The sequence below is a fragment of the Lepisma saccharinum genome, chromosome 16 (genome assembly GCF_977018435.1).
Source record: "Lepisma saccharinum chromosome 16, izLepSacc3.1, whole genome shotgun sequence".
NCBI classification, from domain to species: domain Eukaryota; kingdom Metazoa; phylum Arthropoda; class Insecta; order Zygentoma; family Lepismatidae; genus Lepisma; species Lepisma saccharinum.
The window spans coordinates 10,611,039-10,625,353 of NC_139244.1; positions in this window are offsets into that span (position 1 = coordinate 10,611,039).

Here is a 14,315-nt window from a genome sequence, read left to right on the forward strand (position 1 = left end):
TCTATCTTCTCTGGTTCTGTCTTTCCTCATTTTCCTTCTCTGTTCGTTTCTCTTTCATTCTTTCTTCATGTTTGTCTTTCGTCTTCTCTCTTTCTTCTATGTTCACTTCATTCTTCCTTTGTGTCTGTTTTCCTTTCCCTCTCACACAATTTTCCGTTGTGCGTCTTTTTCTTTGTTTCTACTTTTCTCTTCCTTATGCCGTTTTCTTCTTTCTTCTCTTGTTTTCCTCTTTCGCTCTTTTTGTCTTTTTCATCCGTTGTTTCCCTCCTCTTTCTAGTCATTTTTCTCATTCTTCCTCTGCTTCTCTGTTTACCCTTTTTTTCCATTCCTCTTTCTTCAGCCGTTCCTCTATTTGTTTCTTTATCTTTTCTTCTGATATTTCTTTCTTTCTCTATTTTTCTTTCACTCTTTCTTTCTCTACTTGCCCCCCTATTTCTGTTTCTTTCTTTCTCTATTTTTCTTTCACTCTTTCGTTCTCTACTTGTCTCCCTCTTTGTGTTTCTTTCTTTCTCTATTTTTATTTCACTCTTTCTTTCTCTACTTGTCTCCCTCTTTCTGTTTCTTTCTTTATCTATTTTTCTTTCACTCTTTCATTCTCTACTTGTCTCCCTCTTTCTGTTTCTTTATCTCTATTTTTCTTTCACTCTTTCTTTCTCTATATTTTTCACTCTTTCTTTCTCTATTTTTCTTTCACTCTTCCTTTCTCTACTTGTCTCCCTCTTTCTGTTTCTTTCTATCTCTGGGCCTCCCCGATGGCGCAGTGGTAGCGTCGCCGCCTTGTAATGAAGGGGTCCCGGGTTCGATACCCGGTGGAGGCACAAGTGGTTCGGATCCCACTTTAAACTGTAGGTCCAGTCCCGATTAGCCTTACTGTGCATAAAGTGGACTTAAAACACCAACTCAACTCAACTCAACTTTCTATCTCTATTTTTCTTTCACTCTTTCTTTCTATATTATTCTTTCACTCTTTCTTTCTCTACTTGTCTCCCTCTTTCTGTTTCTTTCTCTCTCTATTTTCTTTCACTCTTTCTTTCTCTATATTTCTTTCACTCTTTCTTTCTCTATTTTTCTTTCACTCTTTCTTTCTCTACTTGTCTCCCTCTTTCTCTTTCTTTCTTTCTCTATTTCTCTTTCACTCTTTCTTTCTCTATTTTTTTCACTCTTTCTTTCTCTATTTTTCTTTCACTCTTCCTTTCTCTACTTGTCTCCCTCTTTCTGTTTCTTTCTTTCTCCATTTTTCTTTCACTCTTTCTTTCTCTATTTTTCTTTCACTCATTCTTTCTCTATTTTTCTTTCACTCTTTCTTTCTCTACTTGTCTCCCTCTTTCTGTTTCTATCTTTCTCTATTTTTCTTTCACTCTTTCTTTCTCTACTTGTCCCCCTCTTTCTGTTTCATTCTTTCCTTATTCCCTATTATTTCCCTTCCATATTTCTCTTGCTTCCTTCCTCTATTTCCCTACTGTCGCCTCCCCGATGGCGCAGTGGTTGCGTCGTCGCCTTGTAATCAAGGGGTCCCGGGTTCGATACCCGGTGGAGGTACAAGTGGTTCGGATCCCACTTTAAACTGTAGGTCCAGTCCCGATTAGCCTTACTGTGCATAAAGTGGACTTAAAACACCAAATCAACCATCAACCAATCTATTTCCCTACTGCTCTTTCATCTTTTCTACCGCTCTCGCTCTCTTCCTATATCCTTGTGTGTTGAGGTGGTCTCACCATGTGGATGGTTTAGTCAAAACAATTTCACTGCAAGACAGACCCCACCCTTGCCCATATTTGACGACCATTATGTTTCCAAAGAAAACACCAATTATGTCAATCTCGAGGATGCGAAATATACAGGAAGCGGAAGTTGACCTTGTAAAACGTGTTTCCTCACCGACCTTAGATTGATAAAAAACATCCTGTTCAAATAATTACACGTGTTCGAGTGTTATTTATCCGGATATATCAAAAAAAAATATGGAAAGAGATAAAGGAAAAAACGAAAACAGAAGAGCACGAGAGAAAGCAGAGAAAGAAGCAAGAAGTAAATGTTGAGACACAATAAGAACAGAAGGAATTAAAAATATTAAAGAGATTAAAATAATTCAAATGCACAGAAAATTTGTTTCAATTAACAAAATGAGTTTGGTAAAGCCTTTTGGTAACCGTAAACAAAAAAATTGGGTAACCTTTATAAAATTTAGTTATCCTGACTAAATCTTTTAGTAACGCTAAACAAATATGCAAGTTCTGGTGAACTATCATTTCTTGTTGCATATTTAAACAAATGTTTGATTACGAGAAACTATTTGTTACTTATTCCAAACAAATTCTTTTCTCTGTGTACAAGAAATGAATGAGTTAATACTATAAGCAAGCAATTTTTCAATATTGCAAGGGGGTCATGTAGCCTCACTAACCCCTTCTGTGAAGGCGCATGGTACAGTCACAGACACGTCTGGTTTGTAACAAACCCATTAATGGCATCGTTACAACCCAGAAGTGTACGTGTGAAAATAAAGTTTGATATTACAACCAAATTTATAATTAAATAAGGATATCCACGTCAATAATATACTGTAATGTTGAAAGTTTACTTTGGTTATTAATAAACTGTAGTTAAATACCCAAGCCCTGCAATAACCTAAGAGTTGCTCTACGTTTATGCAAGTCGAATATAGTTTGAAGCGAACTTTGTATCCGGTTTAAAATTAAACAACTCTTGCACCATTGATAAGCATTATATTGTTAAATGAGAAATTAAAGTACATGCACTTCTCAGGAACTGCGCACTAATTTGTAGTACTGTCGAGTTTGACAAAATTATCTTACATTTTTCTAAAGATAGAATATAGCAGTCAAATTGTTTTAAAAAAAGCACATGCATCATTAATGCCACGTGCTTACCCTCTCATTATTTGTGATAAAAAGTGTCTATATATATGCTTTCGCCGTCCTATATTTTGTACAAGATGATAACAGTGTTTACAATTCAATCTATCGACCTTGAAAATATATGCTTCGGCTATTGTTTGAACGTTAGTACGTGGTTGAAAGTCCACATGTCTATCCCTCAATGACACATGTCCACTGCTCTAATCTCTAAGTTCTATTAAGTGCAAACGGACTCAGAACGTGGGCGAGTTTAGTATGAATGTATAAGTCCATTCTTAGAGCAGAGGGTTTATTTAGGGGTGTTTTCCCCACAGGGGGGGCGTAGAAAAAATTGTATTCGGAATAGATCCAGATTTCTAATTATACGTTTTGAGATCCACAGAAACGAGTGCAAACCAAGGTGGACTGATTTAAATAGTGATTTAAACCAGGTGATTTAAAAAAAAATCACTGATTGAAATCACCTTAAAGAAATAATTCATAGAATAATGCATAATCACTTTTGGTGAAAGTACACTAATCTCGTAATCATTTAATGGTGTTTATTAGGTTCTAAGAAAGGAAATGTAGGATGTAATACACCACGTATCTAAACTGTAAACACCCTTAAATTTAGCTTCATTTAAAATTCAATAACTTTTATATGGAAAAAAACAGCAAAACTTTTGATCAAAATACTAATCATAGTAAATAGTGTCATTATCATTAAACTGTAAATAAATATGGCAGCTGATATTTTGCAAACTATCACTAAAAAATCGCTAAAATTCAGCTGCAAAGACTATAAAAATATGTTAAATTACAATTATATAGTACATCCACAATGTTTTATATTCACTGGAAGAAAAGTTACTGAAATTATTATACAGGGTGTTCACAAATCATCTTTACAACTTCAAATCTAAATAAATAATGGAACGAGGTATCTCAGTTCTGTTTCCTTCATTTAAAAGCGAAACTCTCAAAGTTTTTTTTTTTACCACCTCAATGCATCTCTATGTGTGGCCTCCTTGTTGCCCGTAGGATATCAAAAAGGGGCCAATGATTTGATTGTGCATAAGACCACACCACACATGAACCTTTGGGCTTTGACGGTCGATTTTTCTAACCTCGCGAGGCTTTTCAGACCCGCCAAATTCGACAGTTATGCCTATTCAATCATTTATGAGAAAAGGAAACACACTGTGCCTTCTCCTGTGGAGTAGTCATTTTGTGGAAATGTGACCTCACATCTTTCCTACTTACTCAATGTACCTGAAAAAAGAGTAAAGAAAACTTTAAGAGTTTCTCTTTTACATTAAGGCAACAGAACTGAGATACCTCGTTCCATTATTTAGCAGGGGCGTGCCGTGACCTTTCGTGATAGGCAAGCGATGGGTTAATTCTTCGTTTTGGTTAATTATAACAATTTCAAATATAATATAAGCCTACACACATCCCTATCTACAATAATGTGCATAATGGTGAAGTATCGGGCTTGAGTGTGTGAAGTGCATACATACCGTAAAATCAAATCTTCGCTGCAGGTTTATAAAGAAGAAAAAGCCTCTCGATATAAACTTGTAAATTTCAACCATGAAGAAAATAGTGATTTACTTGATATTTGAGGGCAACTGTAAATTAAATTACGTTCTTTTTTAACCCTAAAAATAATAAGCATCCTATTAGCATAAAGTTTCGATCTTAAATAAACGGACGGGATTCGGTTTCTTACTTGGCTAGAATTATGAATCATGACTTGTCTTCAGTTGGATGCACGCGCAGATGTGATTCTGGGAACGTTCGTGTCTTTGCACTGCATTATAAAAATTGCTCAAGTCACTGTAGCTTGTTCCTAAATTTGTATTGAACAAAACACATGGCCAACAAAATAATTTATTAAAATCATTGCTACCACATAATATTGTTGTACTGAGATGTTTTAAACTGCCTAATGAAAACTTTCCCATCTTTCTTAGTTGGTTTGGTTGTGAACAGTTCAGGACACGGTCGCTCGACTCAGAATCACAAGCTCCAACTTTACACCATATGTTCTCGAACTGAATGGTTTTGAAAGAAGGTCCCTAATCAAGGCCTTACCTGCAGCACTGCAAATTGATGACTCTTCTGGTATGTCAACCCTGGCGGAAATTTTCAATGAACTTTTACACCAGGTACAAAAACACGACACAAAGAACAGAAAAGAACAGCACAATATCACAGTAAAAAACAACACGCAACAGCAGCACCCACGCTTCTAAATTAACCTTCCTTTTCACCCTAACCTGCAGTGTTACATACCCTCCATATTTCCGAGTAACCGACCACATGACGAATATGTTCAAGTACCGGCTGTGATTTCATTTCTTATAAATAGCATACGACTTGTGATCACTGCCTAACTTCATAATGTAATTTGTTAATTACTATAGAGTATCAAACATGAAAATCATACCGCGTTAGGTGGTGCTACAGATGCACAGAAAATTCTGGAAGTTAGCAACACTTGTGGCCGTGTGGACGAATTCTTTCCACCACCCTTGCCAAAGACAGATGCGGTCTTGGTGTTGCTTGCCCTCGGTCTTTTTTCCTCGTAAACGGGGATGGACAGTGTCCATGCAAGAACTGCATAAGTCACTCGAAAAGCGGGGAGAAAGGCGAGCAGTCCTCTTCTTCTAAACGCGGCCAATCGTGCCGCATCGCCCAACGTCGTCAAGGGTGTAGCCGGTTTATGTTTCAAGCCAAAAGAACAGAAAATAGAGGACATGAAAATTCTGCAATGTAAATATCATAGGGTAAATAAATTCCATTCTAATGTGTATAGAGGCATTGAAAAACACGAACTTTAAATATCAAAAGTGTTTTAAAAAACAACGCATGCGGCGCTTGCCCCGCCTTTCCTTACCGCACGCTTCTGTTATTTAGTTATTTAGATTTGAAGTTGTAAATATAATTTGTGGACACCCTGTAGTTTCATTAACACACACAACAAAAATTTCAATAATAGGCTCATACGTACAGTATTAGAAACAGAAAAATGTGTTTTTATACATAATTTTTATTTGTTTTAATTAAACTGTTCAAATCATTTACAGAGCCATTTATTGGAGAAAACCTTTCTATGAAAAAAAAAATCTATTTGTATGGTGGCAAAATGAAACGACATCTAAGTGGAGAAGGTTACACAATTACTAAACTGCACAATCTACATTCACCCCCTGATATTATTAGAATAGTTAATATAACAAGACTTCGTTGAGTAGGTCGTGTAGCACGCATGGGAAACCTAGTGGAAGAAGCGTGCGGTAAAGGAACGCCACTTGCGTTACTTTTTTAAAACAATTTTGATATCTTAATTTCATGTTTTTCAATGCCTTTATACACCTTGGAATGTAATTTATCTACTTTAACATATTTACATATGTAGACCTTTAATTTCCTATCGCACTGGTTGGTAACATAAAGCGGCTGCACCCTTCACGAGGCGCAGCTGATCCGCGTTAGTATGGGCGTCGGCAAAGGGGGGGGGGGGGTCGACCCATCCCCCTGGAAATTTCCATCTACCGTTTTTCAACTTATGGCAATTTATAATCGAAGCACTTTATTTCACCTCATTTTGCATCATTGTTTAAAAATGGTCCTGAGACGTCGAATTTGGTACGAAACTTTCATAATTAGCAACAATGAAACTGTTAATTTGTAACTTTGAAACGTTTTGAAGTTTCTTATACTACTGTGCTTGCTGCTGCTGCTGCTACTAATGTTAGAAGTAACAATTATGTAATCTTGGTTGTAACAAGTACTATATTATTCATATAATAAACTTATTGGATGCTAAAATAAACTAAACTAAACCTACTACTGCTACTACTACTACTAGTAGTAGTAGTAGTAGTAATAATAATAATAGTAATAACAATAACAATTTAAAATAGCGATAATGCAACAATTTAAAAAAAATGAACACTTCTTTGACAAACTTCTGTATATGACACTGGTCTGTATCACAATATTTTCTTAGGGGAGGGGGTGTCCTCGACATCTTTGATTCGACCCCCCCCCCTAGGAAAATTTCTGGCGACGCCCATGCACGTTAGAAGGAAGAGGAATGCTCGCCTTTCTCCCCGCCTTTCAGTGACATGCAGATCTTGCATGGCCACTGTCCTTCCTTCTTAACGAAAAAAGATCTCGACAGCTAGCGGTCCCCGGCCTGTTTCGTCTTTGGCAAGGGTGTTGGAAACACCTCGTCCACGCTGGCCACAAATGTTGCTAACTTCCAGAATTTTCTATGCACCAGTTAACTCGGTACGATTATTTACGTGTGAAACCTAACTGTAATGAACAAATTACCTTATGAAGTTAGCCAATGAGTACCGGTCGTATGGCATTTATAAGAAATAAAATCACCAGCCAATACTTGGAGCCTTGGACATATCCGTCATGTGATCAGTAACTCCGAAATATAGAGGGTATGTAACACTGCAAACAGGGTGAGGAAGAGAGGGCGTGGGAGCTGAGAGACTGCGGTTACGTGTTTTCGTTACTGTGGCCATCGTCCTGTGTTATTATATTCTTTCGTGTGGTGTTTTTTGCTGCCTTGTGTTAAGGTATGGTCTATATTGAAAATAACCACCAGGGTTGACAAACGAGACGAGAAATTGATTTGGACTAGATTGGGGATCTTCTTTGAAAACCATTCAGTTCAAGAACTTATACCGAAAAGTTGGAGGTGGTGATCATGAGAGACCGTCCCACTTTAAACTGTAGGTCCAGTCTCTCATGATTTGGTTGGTTGGTTGATTTGGTGTTTTAAGTCCACTTTATGCACAGTAAGGCTAATCGGGACTATGCATAACCAAAACAAGTAAGAAAAACGGGAAAGTTTTCATTAAGTAGTTCATTCCCAAAGTCACACTCGTGCAGTGACGTACAAAAGGGGGATTGGTGGGTGTCATAACCCCTCCTTTAGCACAATATTCCTTAAAAAAAGAAGGCTAAAGGCAGGAAAAATACGACAAAATACACAATGTAGGGGCCGGGTTAGCGAGGGGAGCAAGAGCCCCCCTTTACAATATAAGTCCCCTCCCCTCCAATTTCCTCAATACCTTCCTAAATTTTTTCACCAACGTCCAATTTTTTGTAATTTTGGCTCCAAATTTACTCTGACCCCCCTTATACTACACTTGAAAATGTTATAATTAGCCGAAATGAAAAAAACTGATCCATCGCTTGCCTATCATGAAAATTCACGGCACGCCTAGTGGTAAGAGACATGTGCGAAGGCGAAGGTGAACAATTTCCCCTCAATCGCCTGTAGTGTGATGTACGAAAATTACGTAGGCAAAAAGCCACGGCGTGTCATTAAAATGCATCTATTGTTCTCACGGAGACAACAATACTACAGTATTAGATCAAGCAAATGGAAGCGTTAACCTGTACAATAATCTACTCTGTGGCAGACTTCGGAATACATGATAATACTTATTCGTTGATATTGTTGTTAAAGCCATTCACAATGTTATCTTCGCATGCATAACATAGAGATTGAAAAAGTCTCGTCTAGAAGATCAAAGGCTTCTATCTAAATCTCTTTGTTTTTGATATAACATAAAAACAAGTTTTTGATGAGGCACAGAATGTTTTTTCGAACTCTGCCCACTCCACTATGTTAAGTGGATTAGCATAAACAATAAATGACTCACTGACATAATCAAATCTTCATTTGCAGTAACAAAAAGGCTTTCCATCACTCTAGAAAATGACGTTACGATAATAAGTTAATTGTTGCTTTCCTACATTGTTTACGCGAATCAACTTAGTCAAAACAGACAAATCTATCAGACATTTATTATTTTCTTGATAACTGTATGTTTAAATATCCAACCAGGTATATAAGACATTGAAAAGTATGATTAATTAATAAGAAGTGATTCATTAGAGAAAAAGAACAATATATACTGGTAAAAAATAGAAATAGGAGGCAGTGGCATACATTGCGTGGTTAATGGAGATTGTACAGTGGGATCCATGAGTATAACCGTGCAAATTGTCCATGGCTATTTTCATTAATTTTTCTCTTACATCCTACGTGATTTTAAGCGATGAAGAAGTTGTCAACAGCTTGCTTTGAGTTTTGTTTTTATTCTTGAAGCTGTTATTGGATCAAATAAAATACACGAACATGGTGATGGACAATTTGCAAGGTAATATTCATGGATCCCACCAGTGGCGTGCGGTGCTAAATCAGGCAGGGGAACAGGTGACCTGCACTTGCCCCCCCCCCAAAACCTTCCATGCCTGTCGTAATATAATGCAGTAGACAAAGTAAAATTCAACCCTTACTGAAATGAAGTAAATAAATATACGATACATATGTTACAAATTGTCAGAAGTGACATATATGAAGCACGTTAAAATTATGACAATAACATTGTTAAAGCAAATATGATATAATGTAAAGAAAACATTAAAAACAAAATTGTAGATGCACAACAAAGAAAAAAATAATGAAAGCAATTTATTAGTGATCAGAGGAAATAAATGTTTGGTCGAATCCTGTTTCATCTCTCTATTTGTATATTACGTTGACATTTTTTGTATAGTTGAGTATTCTTGTAATTCAAACGTCCTCAATGAAATGATTACATTCAGATGGCCGAGTTTTTTCATGACGTCCGCTAGATTTGTAGAAATTGTGATAAAACCCGAACTGTTCCAAACTCTCTTCTCAGGAACAAACAAGGCCAATAATAATTTGCCGCTGGAAGAGTATCCAGTTAATCATTTTACAGAGTTGTAGTAACTTGAGGCACCTACCCAGGGGGGGGCTTAGGGGGCTCGAGCCCCCCGAATGTTTTCGGTTTACGCTAGATAAAATGAGATTTCTTTGTTTCTTGTGGTGTGAAATAAAATAATGTGACGTTAATTTAAGGAGAAATAATTATCGAGGCAAGACGGAGAATGTTCTACGTATAACCCTATTATTGTAAATAGCAGGTATTCAAGGTGGGCATCAGGGGCTCGAGCCCCCCCCCCCCTCCTTTCAGGATATTTTTCTGTTTACACTAGATAAAATTACGTAGGTTTTTGGCTTCTTGAATAATGTGATGATAATTCGAGATAAATAATTATCGTGACAAGACGGAGAATGTTCTATAATCCTGTTATTGTTAATAGCGCGTATCCAAGGTGGGGATCAGGCGGCTCGAGGGGACCCCCCCCCACCAGGATTTTTTTTCCAGTTTACACTACATAAAATTAGGTTTTTGTCTTCTTGAATGATGTGACGATAATTTAAGGAGAGAAATACTTATCAAGGCAAGACGGAGAATGTTCTATAATCCTGTTTTTGATAATATTGCACGTAAACTTTTCTTGCTCTTTCGGTGTTGTCGCAGCGAACTTAACACTATGTAGAGACTTGTCAGCATTTGGAAGCTGCACAACAAAGGTAGCGCCACACGTAGGGCGATTCGTTGTAATTTTTAATCTGTGGAAGGCACGAGAGGGAACGTTATTGAATAAGAGAAGGAGTCGAACTACTGGCAATATTAACGAATAGTTTTTATATACCCTCATTATATAGAATATAATGAAGGTATAAATACGCGGCTTCAATTTCGCGGTTGATCTGTACAACAGAATCTGTTAATAAGACTTCATAGGTAAGTGTGGCAATTCATGCAGTCGATGAGTGATCAGTCAGTGTCCATTGGTTGCTTTATAAGATCTAGTGATTCGAAAATGAAAAGGACTAAATACCATAAAGTAACAAAGCCTACTACTAGTTCTAGTTCGGGTCCAAAGCTGAAGACATTGGCGACAACGGAACTTCCGGAGCATAAGAGCCGCAAACATAACATGGGAGGACAAGACACATTAGTGGTGTTCAGGCTCAAATCAGAGTGAAATATTCGAGAACTGTCAGCGTCCAGTTTACAGCCCATAGTTTGAATTTCGTGTTGTCGAGTGGATTGTGCATCCCGTGCATGTGTAACAGCTTCGTAAAAACACTTCTGATACATAGATGTTTTGATACCTGATGAGAAGAAATGGACAAACACACATTCTGAGATGGTTCCGTTACAGCATGGAAACAGAGGAGTTGATAGGTAGAAAGTGTTCCGATTTCACGTTCTGATGAAAATGACAGCCTTAAACAGTGGCAACGATTTAGGGGATAGTTGCTCCCCATTTTTAGCCTGCACTATCACACTATGGCCTCTTAATGCTAAGCCTTGTCTACCCCCCGTTTTGGCACCCAATTGTCACCACTGGCCTTAAACATACAATTGTGAGGTTTTATCTATAGCCCTTTAAAAAATGGTGTTCAGCCCCCCCCCCCCCCTACCTTCCGAAAGGAATTCCTGGATACGTGCTTGAGTAAGTTGTTTGAAAATGCCTTGTGGTATGATTTCGTTTTAGTCTTTAATCCAGTTAGGATATTATTGGTTTGATGTCTTTTCTGTAAAGTCCAATGAACTAAAAGCTATCGTCTTCGTCTTCAGGCGGTCGATCATACAACATTCGCAACCCTACGCTCGCAACATTCGCTTTCTTGTCCTGCCGCTGCGTGCCTCTTGGCTTGGGGCTGGTGGAACAGATGGATGCGAGCTGTTCCCTCGGAAGCTATTTTGCAGCGTTTAGCCAAAGCATTTAGCAGACGCTTAGACTATAGAACATTTTCCAGTTCGTTATGAATGACAGACGCAATTTTGCAATGAAATAAGGAAAATATGGACTTACTACACTCAAAACTATCACTACGACGCAATTAAACTTTAGCACATAGCAAGAATTCGAAGGAAAAGAAATTCGCTATGTCTCTCGCAGGGAACAGCTAGAGAGTTCAGCTTCCGTGGTGAGGATCGTTTATTATTATTATTATTATTATTTATTATTTCCATAGGGTTACAATTAAGCCATACAACATTTCATTTTGAACAAAATTAATACAAATAGTGACTTGATGCCCTATATAGTAAAAAAAATATGCAAAAGATACATCTAAGGAAAATGTGATGAATTTTCATTAGTATATATAGTGTTCTATAGTAGCAATGAAATAAAGAAAGTTTGAGAGTTATACACATTTAGAAGAAAAGAAAGTGTAAAGGTGTGTGGGTTTGGATATGGGTGTGTATGGAATTGCTGTTCGAAGTACAGGGATGAAAATTTTCATATATATATGTGTGTGGGTGGGGGATGGTGAGGGGGGGTCGGAAATACTCGGCATCAGGCCGTAGAGGGATGAACGACGAGGGTAGGTGAAGTAACAAACGGCCGGTCACGGTGAATGTTTTTCTTCGGCGTTACTTTTGGAAATGTTGATTTCGGGAGAAAGAAGTGTTCTTATTATGTTAATATAGATAATTTAAATAGCTTCAATGGGCGATAAGTAGGAGGGAACAGCCTGTTCCCTCTGTTCCATGGAGCGACCGCCACTGGATCCCACTGTACCATACACACAGAAAAATAGGGTTATGATTATGTAAGAAGTTATTTGAAACGCTATAAACTCCTTCCTGTTACCCTCTCTCATGAAATAAGCAAGTTAGAGGAGTTGACAAGTTGTTTTATTGTGCTGTATCACAATATTAAGGAATTTTAATTGTTGATGGTCCTTTCCACATCTACCCCTTCAACGTCTATTTTGTGCGCCCCCTAGCCTATATTCTAAGATAACCTAGTGGCAAATTCTCTCTTGGCAGGCAATTAAGATAACTCTGCATTTGGTTGGACCAGTGTGCGAAATCACTGCAGATTGGTGGGGGGAAGCAGGTAGACACCCCATCCCCACGCATACATATAATGTCATTAAATATGTCAATTGTTATATCAAATTATATTATAAAATATATAATATATTATATCTACTGTCCATTTAAAATTCGATTGCAAATTGAAGATTTTAATATACTACTAATGCTATAACACCATTAAGCCTTGTTTCCATGATATGAAAAACTCAATATGCTGACCAAGGCAGTAATTTATTTTATTATAAAACATAAACTAAACGTAAGATTTCAACCTTCTAGCAAGGTCTTCTTCAGACTCTGCACCAAGTACAAATGTAACAAGGTACAAAAGCAGGACGATATATATATACACAAACATTACTCCCCTCCGGACTATTAGAAAGTTGTTCTGGAACATTCTAGCAGGTGGCTTTCCCTTGTCAACTGTACTTTCACTTAAATGGCTAAACACAATTACTTCCATCTAGAATCTGGTTGGACTCTTCATCTCACGCTCTTTTTCCTTCATTCTTCTTCCTTCTTCTCTCCTCTTTCTCTCTTGTCCTTTCCACTCTTTCTAACACCTTCTTCAATTCTTTGTTTAACTTCAGTCCCCCATTCCAGTTCATTGTGTCGTCTTCACCTTTATTCTCTATTTCCGGCCTCTTTCTAATAGGCTGGAGGGGAGCAATGTATGTGTGTGTGTGTGTGTGTGTGTGTGTGTGTGTGTGTGTGTGTGTGTGTGTGTGTGTATATATATATATATATATATATATATATATATATATATATATATATGTATGTATGTATGTATGTATAGCTATCGTCCTGTTTTGTACCTTGTTACATTTGTACTTGGTGCAGAGTCTGAAGAAGACCTTCCTAGAAGATTGAAACGTTACGTTTAGTTTATGTTTTATAATAAAATAAATTACTGCCTTGGTCAGCATATTGACTTTTTCATACTAATGCTATGAACATTAACAATGATTTGCCTGACTAATGGTTAGGGGCAAAAATTAAGAGACATTAAGAAGATAATACTCTCCTGTATAAAATTCACATGTAAATGCTATTGTGTGTTTTATTTATATATTTATATGCTTTGCGGTAGCTGACGAAAGGAGAAGAGAAATAACAAGTCGGAATAATTTCGGTGTACCTGGGATTGCTGAGTTCAGTGTCCTTAGAGATGATGCTCTCTTTTGTCCATTCTTTGAGTGTGTTTACTATATTACTCCAGTAAAGTATATTCGACCCCCAAACTAATTGTTTATTTTTGTTGTTAGATCAAAAATTCTCCCCACACGGAAAAGTTTGGTGGGCGGAAATTTCAGGACAAGATCGTTGGTGGGGTGGATTTCCCCCCTGTCCCCCCGCGATTTCGCACCTTGCATTCAATTGGACACCTTGTGTCAGAAAGTACAATGCACATACCCCCTAACTAATCCAGTATGCGCTGGTTGAAGCTAATGCGGATAACACAACCGTTACAAGGAATCGAACCTTGGACGCACAAATTATTGCCAGGGCCACAGCATCATGTGCTTGTGATAAACTCGAGGCTCTGTTGCAGCTTCTACATTTGCTATGCTTTTCATAATCATTGACGACATTCAGATAATTGATGTCTCCTCTCAAGTGTAAATAGGTCAAACAATGACAGATAAGAATGTTTATGTGTCACAGCTAATTCGCCAGAACTACCAAAGTCCTC